At 38.3% G+C, this 16,596-nt stretch overlaps 1 long non-coding RNA gene across 1 annotated transcript in view; it reads left to right on the forward strand.

Moving 5' to 3' along the window:
• The first annotated feature begins 383 nt into the window (after positions 1 to 383).
• Positions 384 to 16,596, forward strand: part of LOC139042578 (uncharacterized) — a 34,835-nt gene continuing 18,622 nt past the window's right edge. Inside the window, exon 1 of the long non-coding RNA XR_011499478.1 lies at positions 384 to 968. This is a non-coding gene — a long non-coding RNA (uncharacterized lncRNA). The remainder of the gene's footprint in view (positions 969 to 16,596) is intronic.

A 16,596-nucleotide genomic window follows, 5' to 3' on the forward strand; every position in this document is an offset into this window, starting at 1 on the left:
GGTGGTGGTGGGAGGGGGCAGAGCCAGGGTCGGGGTCTCAGGGAGAAGCACAGCAGGGGCCACCAGGTGGGAGATCCATAACCGAGGATGTCAAAGTTGCCTGGACAGTTGCAATTGACCTAATTAAGAAGCCTGAAGAGTAAATAGAATTTGGAGAGTCACATTGCTTTCGACTCACTTGGTGCCCAAGAGACAGTCACTTGACTTTCCGAGTTTCAGATTCCTTATCAGTAGAATGATTTTTCCTACTAGCTGCCCTCTAACAACTAACAGTTTTAATGTGATAGTATCTGTCAAGTGCTCCGAGCTCCTAAGAGATAGGCTCTTTATCAATTGGTACAGCAGCTTCTTCCTCTCAACAGAAATAAATGAATTTGGGGGTCTAGTAGAGTTGCCCAGGAGGATGTGGTCTGAAGAAGTTTAGGAGTTCAAGCGTTCTAGTTAGTCATTCTCTGGTGAGACATCTTGTGTGCTTTAGCCACCCTTCTCCCCACAAAGCTCCAGTATATTATCTAGTTATGCTTCCACCTAAAGTTGAGTATGAGGTCAGACCCAAGACATCGGATCGCTCAGACACTGTGGGTGGGCCTTGCTTAATCTGGAGGATTCATGAGAACGGTAGTCTGAGCTCTCCAGGGTATTACAATTTAGGTCGACTCCTTAAATTTTCAAATGACAAAATTGAAAGAGAGATGGCCCAGGTCTCACAGCCATGTGTGTAGAGCCGTGTCTAGTGACCAGATGGATCCACTTGTGGCTCAGGGGTTTTCCCTTACATCACACATGACTTCTAGGCAGTCAGGTCCGTATGAGGAGTTCTGTTGCATTCTGTGTTTACAGATGTACCACGGTTTCTATGGAGTGTTTATTAATCAGAGTAATAATAATAACAAGTACCATTTATATAGGGCCTACGGTGGGCACAGTGAGCTTGGAACTTCACCCGATCATTTCAACGACCTTAAGAGGTAAGTCTTGTTGTCTTCGTTTTTCAGAAGAGGAAATTGGGACTCAATATCACATGGCTCTTAATTAGATCTATTTTAGGACTTCAGCCTTCCAGCTGTTTTTAGTAGCTGTTCATCGCTGAGCAGACCCTGGTGCATTTAGTCGGAGCTCTTCCGTTCTATCCTTCACTGTTGAACAAGAACCAGGGCACTCATTACAAGGATATCTCTCTTACAGCGTTCAGCCTTTTGTTCTATACATTCATTCATGATCCTTAATTTCATTCTTGTTTCCAGTTGATGACGTGCAAGACTTAAGTTACTCTTCTTGGTCAAATCATGGTTGGGGAGGATACTCACTTTTACAAAGAATCCAGGTGACAGAGATGGGAGTGCATAAGAGCTATAAGGGTGACATTTTATGGAAATATAATGGCAACTTGTGTATATTTGTCAACTATTTGGAAGACATAGTTGAATAAAGTATTTTGATTATAAGGATGGACAAGAATTGAAATCACGTTAAGTAGAGCTGACTGGAAATTGAAGGAGACTAAGGGAAATAAAAGGTTTTTCCAGGTTGTGCTTGTCCAAGATGGTTAGAATTAGGCTACAAGTCAGAACATGCATACTCACCCCTCTGCTGGGTGCAGAGAAGAGCAGAGCAGGATTAGGAGGAGTGTAAAGGATGCCAGCCTGGGGAAGGAATGTGTAGACATGCTGTGCCCTCCTCCTGCAGCTCTTTGCCAACCCTGTTCAGAGACGGAGGACATGGCCCCTGGAAACGAATTCAAGGTCCTTCTGCCATTCATATTAAACAGTAAAGCCACTAGAGTTCATTTCCCTAAACTCGCGTTGTTTTTCCCCCTTCACATTCTTGGTCTGCTAAGGTTGCTATAAGTGCCCCAAAGTGTGAAATAGCCACCTGGGTTCCTGTTTAACAAGTGGAGCGCAAGTTTCTCATCACTCCCCAGGGGCCACTTACATGAGAAATTGGCCTGTGAGCTTTGAAAACGTTTCCATCCACCGCCCTCTATGGCTTTCATTATTTCGCCTTTTAAAATTAGTGTGCTATTTTAGACCATAAAGAAAGCGGGCTTTAGGAGTGTAACAAGGGCATCTGCTTGGCAGAAACTGCTAATCAGCTTTTGTCTCTTCACACTGAGTTTTAAGTTATTCCAAAAATAGGAAACTATGCAAATACAAGACACGTGTATTGACTATGCCTTTATCTTGAGGCTCTTCTCCATATGTAAACGACGGATATTTGCATGTAGATCTGATTCCTGTTTCTCCAGGGGACTGTGCTAGTGGATTCTCGAATGTGGCGCACCCTGGAAGACATGATGGTCTCTAATGCAGTTAATTGGTACTGGGCACCTTGCACTGTGCCCCCAGCACCAGACTATCAACTAGATTTTATTGTTAATAAGGACCATAGTTTGTAGGTACTGAGTTTTCACTGCAATTTGAACACATCAGAAAAGTGAAAGAGTCTGTTCTAATTCCACAGGTGCCCTCATTTGTACCCTAAAAGCACTCTGAACTTATTTCTGCATTACTGGACTTGTCACAAGGCACGACATTTGCATGTTCCATTGTCTGTCTCCTTCATGAGACTCTAAGCTCCTTGAGAATAGGGCCTATGCCAGTCTTGCTCATTTTTAGGTCTCCAGAACAAATTAGTGCATGGCCTTTGGCAGGCACTCCATAAATATTTGTTTATTTGAATTGGTGCCTTTAATTCAAGATTTTTTAGTATCTTTAGTATGCCAGACCTTGTAAAGAGTGTCTTAAACTGTTTTCCCATGTAATCCTCACAATAACCATATGAGGTTGTTATTTTGCTTTTGGTCATCTGACTGAGCTACATAGTTTGGAACTGAGTCTGTGTGACTGCAAAGTACACGCCTTATCTACTACCCCACCCTGCTTTGCCTATCAGAAGGTAGAGCGATGTAACCATCATTCCAGATGCTGATGGAAACTTGCAAAACATGAGAGACAGGGAAGTTTGTAGATATATTGACAAAGAGACGTATTCCCTTCAGAATTTTCGCAGAGAAGTTCTTTTCATTGAGTACAAATGTTTCTTGCTCCTTAGACAAACTAGATAAGCCATGTTTATTCATCGTCTCTGCCATGTGAATTGATAGACGTGGATGCTGTAATTAAAGCTAAGGATGGCATAACCATTACCATTTGATTTAATTGATATTATTGAGCACTTTCCAATTCTAAGAATAATATTGGGTGAGACTGGGGTTTGGGGGCAGAATGGAGATTATATAGGAGTACAACCTACCTCTTATTTTCACAAACTTACAGTATAATGGGGAGTAAGAACACTGATCGCATTTCTATATAACAAATGAGAACATAATAAATGTACAATATATAGAGGATATAAAAGGAGTAAGACATTCTGTCTGGTTGGTGATAGAAATCTATCGTGGAAGGGGTAGGATTAGGATGGCTTTTGAAAAGTGGGTGGAATCTAACAATTTCATCTGTTGGACATTTGAAGATGAGTAAAGTCATGGTCTCTGCCATTAAGAATAGCCAAGACTCCTGGGCAGAAAGGAGTGCTGAGTGAGTATCCATAGGTCAGGGAACAGTGGACTAGAGAAAGCAATTAAGAAATAACTAGACAAGATAACACTGAAAAGATAATGGGAGAGTTTATGGCTTTCTAGGGGGGTGGTAAAGACGTCAGGTATGAGTGGCCAGCAGCCCAGAAGCCTGGGCTTTTAGATGGTGTTGATCTGGTCCTTAAAAGTTTGTTCCAAAAAACGACCTGAACGTGCTTTTAGACAAGTAGGAAACGGAATTAATGTAAGCCCCAGTTCAGTGACTCATTTTTCACGAGAAGTCAGATTGCTTTGAGTATGAAATTCAAAGGGTCTGGAAAGGGAAAGGATTCTTCCTTAAACGGTGGAGTGTATTGTTACACTACTCATCGGAAGTGGCAAAGAAGAATCAGGCTGCATTTGGGTTGAGTTATATTGAAATCACGTCAGAGACTGAATAATTAAAACCACTTTAAAGGGAAGTTTGTTTTCCCTCTTGCAATGCACATATGACTCTGGCACAGAAACATTTTTCTGGTTAAATTTTGTTTCGTTTCTCGTTTAAGATTTGTCACGGTAAATAACCCTTTCTCAAATGGCAGTATCTTGAACGTAAAATATAGTGGGAGCTGTATAAATATTAGGCAACCAGTCTGCCGTGGGATCAACCTGCATGCCTTAGATGAAGATAAAACGGCATAAAGTAACACATAATCACACACTAAGAATGTTTTCCCAGCGAGGATGGCCAGAGATCCTTTTGGTAATAGAAGGAAAATGGGATGGATATTAAAGATGTTAATCAGCTGTCCTGTGGCAACAGCTTTTTTTTTATAACCTTAAGCTTCTCCATTCGTTTTTCAGCTTCTACAGCTGCCTATGAAAATGCAAATGGTACGGAGGTAAATTTTTATTAAAAATGATCAAGTTATTATTAGTTTTAACAGCTTTATTGAGGAATAATTTACATACCATAAAATTCACTCATTTTGATTGTAAAATTCAGTGGTGTGAGTAAATATGTACAGTTATGCAACTGTCACCACAATCTAATTTTAGATCATTTCCAGTCACTCCCAAAAGATCCCTTGCGCCCACATGTGGTCTCTCCACAGCCCCTGTCAAGCCCTAGTCTACTTTATGTCCCCATGGACTCGTCTTTTCTGTCTATTTCACAATAAATTATTCTTCAGTGAATTCTGAGTTAGTGACTATGGGGAACATATATATTTTTCAAAGAGCAAAGCATGTTTGAAAAATCTGACAGACTCCTCGGGATGGCGAGATTCACATTGTTGTTTCAGAAGTGAATCTTAAAATTAAAGGCTAAATTCTGTCTAGATATAGAATGAAAAATGGCAAGAGCTGTACATGGAGAGAGAGGAAGGAATGAAACAAACAAATTAGACACCAAGACATTTCACCTGAAATGTCCAAATCGTTTAGATGAAAATGTTTGGTTGAATATTATGATAATCCCTCCACTTGATTTTTCAATGAGGAAAGAAATCTTTCTTAGGATAATGTTCAGTCAAACTTGGGTTGTAGTTGATCTTGATCTTGGACGTGTCGGCACAGGTATTTTTCTGAGTTGGAAGGACACATAACACACAGCATTCTGAAGCCTATCCTGGCCCTATGTGTGAGTGCAGAAAGCCTGCTTAGCAAGTATGGAAAATTCACGGGCTGCCAGTGTCATATCGCTGTCTGCAAGTTGTTGTCCATGTGGAACAAGGCCAGTCTTCCCTCCAGCTGTGGTCAATACTTGGGGAGGCTACTGTCTGTCAAACTGCACTGTCTTTCAAGGAACGTGGGTGTCTTTTAAAAGAGAAAGTAGATTTATTTTTAGACTCCCTGGTCATATACCTAATGTATTAATTTGCCAGGGCTGCTGTAACATGGTACCACAAACTGGGGGCTTAAACACAGAAATGTATAGTTTCACAGCTCTGGAGGGTGGAAATCCAAGATCTAGATGTCGGCAGGCTTGGTTCCTTCTGAGGGCTGTGAGAGCGAATCTGTCCCACAATTTTCCCCTGCCTTCTGGTGGTTTGCTGGCAATCTTTGCCACCCCTTGTCTTCTAGAAGCGTCATTGCAATCTCTGCCTTCATCCTCACAGGGTGTCCCCCGAGAGCATGTCTGGCTCTGTGTCCAAATGTCCCCTTTTGTCCCCGTCCTTCTCCAGTATGACATTGCATCTGCAACAACCCCATTTCCAAATAAGACCCCATTCTGAGATACTGGGGGTTAGGACGTCAACATATGAATCTTTGAGGCGCATAATCCAACCCGTTACATCTAGTAATAATAACAACACTCACATAGCACAGAATGTGCGGAGCACTGTTCTGCCAAGCCCGTCAAACATTAACTCATTTAGTCCTCATAAAAACCCTGTGAGATGTATGCTATTATTATCCCTTCTTCATAGATAAACAAAAAAACCCTCAGGCACAGAAAGGTCACACAGCCAGCAAATAGCGGATCCTGGGCTAGAAACCAGGCCGTCTGGCTCCAGTGCGCAAACTCTTTCACACCAAAGCACACTGTGTCACCTAGATCTTCCCAAGCTGTCCAATGGCTTTTACATCAGAAAAATTCACTGATGATGGGGAATCTCTTAGGTTGGTGTTATGAAGGGAATTATATTCCTCCTCTACACAGAAATGTGGATTATAAAGATTATATAGATTCAGAATGGTCCCTGATTTCCCTGTTAAAGAGAGAATATGGTAAGCTGATGAACTGAGTGATTATAACATGTGTACACTTATATCAGGTTGAGCCATATGAAATTGTCTTTTTATAAGGTAGAAAATGGTAGCATATTCATAATTTCAAGCTATTATCTTTACTCATGTTTAAAGTCAACTTTTGTTGGCTTCTAAGACTTGTCTCTTCTGTGTAGATAAAGTAGGCCCAAGTCACCTCATTTCTTTGGAAATTTCTTTACCCTTCCATATTCTGCCCCCAACCTGTCTCAAACATTTGCGCAGCAGGCCTGCAGCATTCTTTGCTTTGGAGAAGGATGGTACACAACACATGCAGAGAAAAACCGGCCACAAGAAAATACCATCCCTGGCCTTTGAAGTTCAAATGCTTAAATCAGAGTTTAAAATATAGATGTTGAGCACAAGTAGAAATTCTGCTACTTCCATCCTCAGATTAACTAAAGCTTCTCAGTAACAGAGAAGGAGATGAAAGTTTCAGTAGCAGCAAGAACCTTCTGTCCTGAAGAGCCAGAGTCAGTTCCTGAGCCGGGCTGTGCCTTCCTGCCCCAGGCCAATCCTGGAAGGGATAGAGGGTTAAGGATGATAGAAATGTGCCCTAGTTTTTGCTGAGTACCATCGAAAAGAGCAAGATGCCCTTGTCCTCCAGGAAGTACTTGGCCTAAGTTATATTGTGGTAAAAAGTCTCATTGGTTTATTTCATAGTTAGTCTGAACCTACTGATATAGACAGTAAGTTTACTTTAGAAAAATGATTTTTTTGGCACACTCGAATTTGTTGACTGACATAATTGCTAGACGAGAGAATTATGATTTGAATTTTTAGATCTTAAAAAATTTATTTTTTGAAAAAAATTTATTTTTACACTAAATGAAAGTTTTTTATAGACATAGTTGCTAAGAGCTGAGGTTCAGTAATTTCTAAGAAGGATTATGTTTATAATTTTTTTTATGAACTGCAGGGTATCCTACAAAGTGCTTAAAGAGAGAAAATCTTTCCAGATAACTCTAACTTTATTTAGCAAAATCAGGTACTACACAAGGAAGTGGAATTACATAGATAAAACACAATCTCTACTTTTGATTGCATTTTGCATGTTTTATTATGACTTTAATCTATATTTGTGACAACTTTGGCATAAAACTGTAGAATATCAAGGAAGAGAAAAAAGCTTACTCTTTTCTAGATATAATAACTGCATATAAATGACAGATTATCTTTGAAAGAATAATTGCAGATATCTCAGTAGCAAGCATAGAAACAATAATATAATGGAAAATTTTCTTTAAGCATTAAGAGAAAATAGCTGTACATTCTATGTGCAGTTAAAGTGTTAGACAGGTTTTTAAACAAAGACTGCAAAATCTGTGACTATTCGATTCTTAATGAAATAGTTCAAGTAGATACACTTAAGAAAAAAGAAATTAGATGAAGATTGAAATTCAAAAAGAAATGATAAACAAAGAAATTGGTAAACATGTGGAGATTCATCTACTCAAGTGTTGACTGTATGAACAATGATAATAATTTCTTTTTTTGCGTGTGTGAGGAAGATTGGCCCTGAGATAACATCTATTGCCAATCTTCCCCTTTTTGCTTGAGGAAGATTGTTGCTGAGCCAATATCTGTGCCAATCTTCCTCTGTTTTATGTGGGATGCCACCACAGCATGGCTTGATGAGCAGTGCTGGGTCTGTACCTGGGATCCGAACCTGCGAAACCTGGGCTGCCGAAGCGGAGTGCATGAACTTAACCACTACACCACAGGGCAGGCCCCAATAATAATTTGAGTGGTAAAAAACAAAGCAGAACTTAAATGCTGCCAAGAATAACAAGTAGGTTGGGAGGGGCTCGATCAGAGTTAAAATGTTCCTGCATTCTTGTAACGGGAAGAAAGTAGATATTTTTAAAATAAACCTTATACTTTTGTCAGTTGGGTATTCATGCCAAGGTTTTACGGATAATAACTGAAAGAGGTTAGAAAGAGTATATATTTTTCTAACCAGTAGATAAAAAAATGAAAAAAAAAAAAACCCTACCAATCCAAGATAAGAAATAGGAAGAAGCATAAAAGGACAAATATAAAGCTTAAAATAAAAAGGATGAATTTAATCCAAATATATCAGAAGTCACAATAAAATTAAGCATTAATTAAACATTTCAGTTTTCAGAATGAGGTGGTCTGACTGAATTAAAACAACTTAGCACAAGAACAATGATAACAATTTCCAGACATATGCTACTTACAAGAGATCCACCTAAAACAGAAGGACAGGTTGAAATATATTTCTCTATTAAGTTAAAAAATATTTATTAATTGCCTAGTACTCAATAAGTAGTGAAAAAAACCCGATTTACTAACCTCAAGAAATTTCAACCTAGTAAAATTTGAAAGTAAAATGCTGAAAAAAGATGTCAGACAAATTTTAGCTAAATATAAAAGCAATTAACACTAGATTGGTATTAGATGTAACAGACTTGAGAGCAAAGACCATTATTAGACATCTAAATGCCATTGCGTAATGATAAAAATAAAAATTCACCAGGAAGATATCACAATCCAAAACTTTCAGGTACTTAATAACAACAATTAAAAGAATCTTTAAGATTCTTGAAAGAATCTTGAGAAGTGGACAAATCCAGGAGTAACAATGGGAAATTTTAATTACCCTTTTCTGGAACTGTACATCAAACAATTAAAAATTAAGTAAGGATTTACAAAATTGAATAGTAAAATTAACAACTTGATCTACAAGACATATATAAAATTCAGTATGAATGAATAAAAAATAGAAATGTACCATCCTAAGATTTCCCAAACAAGTGGGACAAATATCAGAGAATTGCTATCATTTGTCCTCTGGCTGAAATTCAATTAAATATGGATATGATGTCAAAAGCACATTCAATAAAAGCAAAAATAGACAAGTGGCACCACATCGAACTAAAAAGCTTCTGCACAGTAAAGGAAACAATCAACAGAAAAGGCAACTTACGGAATGGGTGAAAACATTTGCAAACCTGATAAGGGGTTAATTTCCAAAAGATATAAGGAACTCCTACAACTCAACAGCAAAAAAACCGATAACCCAATTATGAAATGGTCTAAAGACTTGAATAGATATTTCTCCAAAGAAGACATACAAATGGCCAACAGGTATGTGAAAAGATATTCAGTGTCAATATCAGGGAAATGCCCATCAAAACCACAATGAAATATCACCTCAAACCTGTTAGAATGGCTGTTGTCAAAAAAACAAAAGACAAGTGTTGGTGAGGATGTGGAGAAACTAGAACCCTTGTACTCTGTTGGTAGAAATGCATATAGGAAACAGTACGGTGGTTCCTCAAAATAGTAAAAAGAGAACTACCATATGATCCTACAGTCTCACTTCTGGATATTATTCCAAAAGAGTTGAAATCAGGATCGCGAAGAGATATCTACACTCCTACGTTCATCGTAGCATTATTCACAATAGTCAAAATGTGGAAATAACGTAAGTGTCCATCAATGGATGAATGAATAAAGAAAATGTGTTGTATGCATACAACGGAATATTATTCAACTTTAAAAAACAAGGAAGTCCTGCAATATTACACAACATGAATGAAACTTGTGGACATTACGCTAAGCGAAATGAGCCAGTCACAGAAGGACAAATACTGTAGGATTCCACTTATGCAGGGTATCTAATATAGTCAGACTCATAGGAGCAGAGAGGAGAATGGTGGTTGGCAGGGGCTGAGGGATGGGGAAAATGGGAGCTGCTAATCAGCATGTGTAAAGTTTCAGTTATGCAGGATGAATAAGTTCTGGAGATCTGCTCTGTGCTTATAGTTAACAATACTGTTTTTTTTACACTCAAAAATCTGTTAAGAGGGTACCTCCCATGTCAAATGTTTTTACCACAATAAAATAAAAATAAATTGGAATTCAATCTTTAAAGGATACCTAAAAATTCCTCATGCATTTGGAAACGAAAACAAAATAAATCAATAAAAAGCACACAACAAATCAAAATGGAAACTGGAAAATGTAAACAAAAGATAAAAATGTTATGTGTCAAAGTTTGTGGGATAAAATTTAAGTGATTCTTAAGAGAAATTTTAAGCATTAAATGCTTATTTTTTAAAAAGAAGAAAGACTGTAAAATAATGAGCTAAGTGATCAATACAAGTTAGAGAAATAACAGTAAGGAGAACCCACACAAACCAAAGGAAAGGAATAGAGTAACTGAAAACAAACATTAATGAATAAAAAACAACTGTAATTCTAATTTAATAGAAAGGGAACATAGAAATGATTAAGAAACAAATTTGGGGGCTGGCCCCGTGGCCGAGTGTTTAAGTTCGAGCTCTGCTTTGGTGGCCCAGGGTTTCACCGGTTCGGATCCTGGGCATGGACATGGCACTGCTTGTCAGGCCATGTTGAGGCGGCGTCCCACATGCCACAACTAGAAGGACCTGCAACTAAGATATACAACTATGTGCTGGGGGGATTTGGGGAGAAAAAGCAGGAAAAAAAAGATTGGCAACAGTTGTTAGCTCACGTGCCAGTCTTTAAAAAAAAGAAACAAATTTGTCCATTTCTGTGTAAAGTTAACAAGGAAGTCTCTGATGGAGGAACAAAAAAGGGAGATGTCCTAAAACAATATTAGGGATGGAAAAAGGTCATGGCCACAGGTCTACAGATCCAATAGGTGTTTAGCACTATCATAGGAGAGGACTATGAATGCAGGAAATAAATGGTGAAGTTTCTATCAAAATGTAAATTACCTTGCTGACTGAGAAGTGAATAAAAAATTTGAATAAATCTATATTAAGGGAATTGAGTGAAAGGTTGAAAATCTTCATCTTCCCGTGCATGGACATACATCTCTCCTCCCCTCCGCCTTCACTTACACTCACAAACGTGCAAATCCAGCCCCAGATAAGATTACAAGTAAATTTGACCAAATACGCCAGCAACAGATAATCCCAATACCACGTAAACTTTTCTAACGACTAGAGAATCAGCACCCTTGTAAACACATTTCATGAGGCTAGTAAAACCTCTATACCAAACCCAGAGAAAGACAACACCAGAAAGGACAATTGCAAGCTCATCTTTCTTATGAATTTATAAGCAAAATTCCTAAGATAGTAGCAAATTCAATCTAATATTGTGTAAAAGAATACGTTAGGACTAAATTGAGTTTGTTTCAGAATGCAGCGTTTTACCATTATGAACTCTATTAGCGTATTTCACCCCAATAATAGATAAAAATCCTGTCATCATCTCAATAAGTTTAGAAAAAGCATTTGATAAAAAATATGCAATGCTCACTTATAATAAAACTCCTGAAAAAATAACAATAGAGAATTTCCTTAATCCTGTGAAGAGTTTCTTACCAAAAACTTACAGCAAATGTTGTATTAAGTGTAAAACCTTTAAAGCATTATCCTGTGATGTTACTATCATTATTTCTATAACGTTTTGCTGGAATGCAGAAATTAAAAATAAGTATAACTATTAGCAGTGAAGAGCCAAAATAACTGCAATTATCATAGGGTTTAATTTTCTCCTTATAAAATCCAAGGAATGATACAAGCAAATTATTTGACATCAAAGAAAGTTTAATAAGGTTGTTGAAATACAAGATTAACATGTAAAAATAAAGAGCTTTTCTTTACATAGTTTCAACAATGAGAAAACTATATAGTGACAAAAATTACGTAGAACTTCAGAATAAATCTAACAGGAGATATGAAAGAATAGCTAGAGAAAATTTAGTGTTTTTCACAAAACAAATAGAGGACCTAAATAAATGAAGAACTATATTATGTTCACGGAGGAGAATATTGTAAACATATTAACTCTGCCCTTATTAACCTCTATATTCCTTATAATTGCAAAAAAATTTACATTGCAGCTCTTTTCTTTGAATTTGACAACCTCTTGCTATAATTCATATCTAAAAGGAAAGGTCAAAAATAGCAAAGGCACTTTTTATAAAGGTCAAGAGAACATATCTAGATTTACTCTAAAATTACAGAAATTAAAATAGCGTGGTATCTGAACAAAGAAAGACAAATAGAAAAATTAACTGGCACAGAACAGTCGTACTCATATTGAAAAATAAAATGACAGAGATGGAAATCAGCAGACAATGTAGATTACTCAATAAATAGTGCTGAGATAATTGATTATACGCATTAAAAAATCCATAAATTTAGACCCCAACCTCACATAACACACAAAAATATGGGCTAAAGACATAAATGTTAAAACTTTAAAAAAAAACTAATGGAGAATATTTTTATGAGCCTGAGCTAGAGAAAGATCCTTAAAGAAAAAGATAAAGGAATAAACCTTAAAGGAAAAGTTTGGTAAATTTTAGTAAGTTAAAGTTAGCACTTCTGTACAGATTGCAAAAGGATATATACTTGTATATAAAATTTATATAATGTTTAAAAACACACAAACCTATACACATATTATTTATAGTTATATGTAATAAAAATATAAAGATACGCAGGTAGATTATAAAACCCTAAATCTACAGAGTGATTTTCTTTTTCTTTTTTTTTTGAGGAAGATTAGCCCTGAGCTAATATTGGCCTCCAATCCTCCTCTTTTTGCTGAGGAAGACTGGCCCTGAGCTAGCATCCATGCCCATCTTCTTCTACTTTATATGTGGGACACCTACCCCTGCATGGCTTAACAAGCGGTGCATAGGTCCTCACCCGGGATCTGAACCGGTGAACCCCAGGCTACCAAAGTGGAGTTTGAGACCTTAACCGCTGCACCACCGGGCTGGCCCCTAGAGAGTGATTTTCGATAGAGTTAGGAATTGGGATATATACACAGGGTCACCATTGTCCATGCAGTGGGCTACTTTTACCAAGTCAAATATGGCGAAATGTAATGATGTACAAAAAAAAGTGGTGGATCCATGAGTCTTTGACATATTATTATGTATAATTTTCTCCATGCTCGAAATGTTCAGTAACAAATTTTTTTAAAAGATGCAAATTTTATATTTTTAAACTAAAATAACAGGAAAGTGAAGATCAGAAAAATGGTGGAGGAGGTCAATAGCTATAAAATGAGTTCAAACAAAAAGGACTAGGGCTTTTCAAATGTAGAAACTGGAAGAGTATGAGAAGACTTGATGGAGTTCCACAAAATTATGAATTTCATGGATCAAGTGAGAAAAGATCTGTTTATTAAATATTGAGTGAAGGATGCTAATGGGTCCTTTTTCCTTTTAGTGAAATGAGTTGAGGAAACATCCAAAGCTCATATTGCTTTATTCAATAGCTAATATAATTATGAAACAGATTGAGATTATAAGTGAATTAAATCTCAGAGACATATTATAAATTTGGGACCTAAAAGAAAATTCATGTGCCAGAGCACTGATATATTAAATTTTTAGTCCTGAGTCAGAACAGAGCATGTCAATATTCCGTGGTGTTAGGAACAGGGCCTAGGTGAGAAAGACCATGTGACTGACAGCGATTTGCAGAGTCTCACATTGGAAGTGTCCTGAAAGTCATCTCAATTCTAACCTTAGGTCGCCAACTATGGAATCGAGGCACAGAGAAGTTACAGTTTGCTCAAGGTCACAATAGCTAGTTAGTGGCAGAGTCAGGACTATCAATCTGTGACCTCCAGGCCAGTAATTTTATCTTTAATAATTCTGCCTCGTATTCCTATACTTTTGGGGGGTTAATGGATTACAGTGCATGCATTCCTTCTGAGCTTGCATGATTTTATTTTCTCTCTTTTTAACTATCTGTGACTGGTAGCTGATATCTGAAGAGCACTGAAGCAGAATTTCAAAAAGGTGGCCTTTCTTAACTACAGATCGCTCTTCTAAGCATTTCTATCTTTGTGATGAGAAAGGGAGATTTTACATATTTACTTTCTTCTTTAAATGGGCCAGAATCCATAAGTGAAAAGATTATGATTGTATTTATGAAAAAAAAAGGAAAATTGATGAAATGGATCAAATTGGGGATTTCAAAATATGCCCATTAGCCACTAGATGTCACCACAAGCCACTATAGTTAAAAGCCAATGTTAATTTTGTAGGAAAAGTCAAGAGCAACATTTTTGCTGAAGCGTTGATACTTCTATAGATCTCATTATTTTCACCCCTGGGATTCTTTATCTAGGCCCTAGGTGGAAAGATTAATTAGGAATAGGTTTCCCATAGTTATTTTCATAGTTCATGAACTAGGAGTAATCGTGGTACTGAGGATTTTAGGGACCAGAATGGTATGTTTTATCAACGTTAAATAATGACAACATTTATCATGTCTTAGGATTTCACCTGTCAAACACGTTATTCACAAGAGAGGGAAGGTGGAGGAAGACCCAAGATCTACCCTGACTCTTTCGTTTCAAGGTGGAGGGTCGGAGGGCTGCCCAGGAGGAGGATGACCACCTTGGATGATTTTGCTGGAACTTCAGCTTTGGTACCCAAAGGGCACCTCACTGGGCCTGGCTAACTGGAAACTAACCGGGCATCTATTTTCTCCTACACCAGTTTGCAATCCTACACTTTAACCTCTATGAAGGTTTGTTTCCTTCGGGTAAAATATTCATTTACTCTTGGCCGAAAATGAAGCTGTTGAGTTTTCGGAAATGGTCTGTCACATCCATCATTGACTTCTTTGGTTTTTTTAGTCCCCTGTTTCAGAAAAGAAAACTAGGACAGAAAAAACATTTTGGGTTCTCTTTTTCTCTACCGTGGTGCTCTTGGTCAATACATCATTCTATTCGATTTCTCAGCATTGAACCCCTTGAAGAGTCCTCTGCCTTGTAAGATAGAGCCCATGGCCCACTTTGTAAGTGAAAATTTAAAATGCTCCGGTCTCCCTTGCAGCTAGGACATGGGTACATGTCATAGCACCTGCCAGTCAGATGCCTCTGCACCATAATATGAATCAGAAGCTAGTCACACGATAAAGGGGAACAGCAGAATCCTTCCAGGGAGAGTGGTGTGTGGGCGGCAGCCACAGCCTGTTTCCAGGGCAGCAGGGCTGTGGAATCCAGTACGACCCAGTACAGCATATGTGCCCAGTGTTGGGAGTGTCAGCACAGCAGGCAGCAGTGTCTGTGCCCAGCGGGGTGGTAATGGCCAATCCGTGGGACAGTTTTGCAGCAGGATTTGGGATGGAGTTTCCAAACTCTGGGCAGCCTAGAGATTATAAGAGCTACCCAATAATTGGCCTTCTAATACATAAATTTCTTTTATGCTTATTTTGTCTTATTTTTGCTTACAACTAAGAATTCTGACTTATATGCTTCCAGTTTCCAAGGCAGAAAAACTTGGATGCCTTCATTGTGGTGAAATAAGGCCTATCACTCTTTCTTAGCAGGTTATCATAGATTTCCTCTTTGCTGCTAATAATGTGCTGGATAAAGTGGTGGTGGTGATGGTAGTGGTATATGTGTGTGTGTGTGTGTGTGTGAGAGAGAGAGTGTGATGTGTGTGTGTTTGACAACAGGGAGAAATTTCTGCCATTATGGGCCAAGGATGCAGGTCCTGCCCTTAGTATTTGTTTGTTTAAGTTCTGCATCTTTTCTTCATCGTTCAGAACAGTATGTACAAGTTACAGTACCTGCAGCCAGAGGAATGTCACAGCTTTTATGTGGAAAAATGGATGAACATACGTTAGTAGGAAGAAGAGCATTGGATTCTTGCTCTGGAGCAGGATTTGAGTCCCAAATGCTGGAAGATCTGTTGGAGACCTCTCTATGCATCAAAAGCATCTGAGCCTCAGACACCTCAATGAAAATATCCCATTCCATATTCTTTTTACTGTGATTTCCATACCCATTGGCTTATTATTGGAAGGTTAGGTGTTTTCCAGAGCATATTGGTTACGAGCATTGGGGTCTGACAGACTTGAGTTGAAGTTGGAATCCCATCATTGGCAATTATTTGCTAGGTGATCTCGGACATAAGGTATTTAGATGTATGGAAAAATAGATTTTTAGGGGGGGAAGATTAGCTCCAAGCTAACATCTGCTGCCGATCCTCCTCTTTTTTGCTGAGGAAGACTGGCCCTGAGCTAACATCCATGCCCATCTTCCTCTACTTTATATGTGGGATGCCTGCCACAGCATGGCTTGACAAGTGTCCGCACCTGGGATGCAAACCAGTGAACCCCAGGCCGCTGAAGCGGAACGTGCGAACTTAACCGCTGCGCCACCAGGCCGGCCCTAAAAATGGATTTTTAATTACACAAGTAATACACAAAGCTATTCTCCTTATGAAAAGTGAACAGTTATAGATAAGGCTAAATAAAGCTCCTTGAACCCCTTCAGTGCCCCAGTACCTGACCTTCCCCCAG

The sequence above is a fragment of the Equus asinus genome, chromosome 30, assembly GCF_041296235.1.
Source record: "Equus asinus isolate D_3611 breed Donkey chromosome 30, EquAss-T2T_v2, whole genome shotgun sequence".
Lineage (NCBI taxonomy): Eukaryota > Metazoa > Chordata > Mammalia > Perissodactyla > Equidae > Equus > Equus asinus.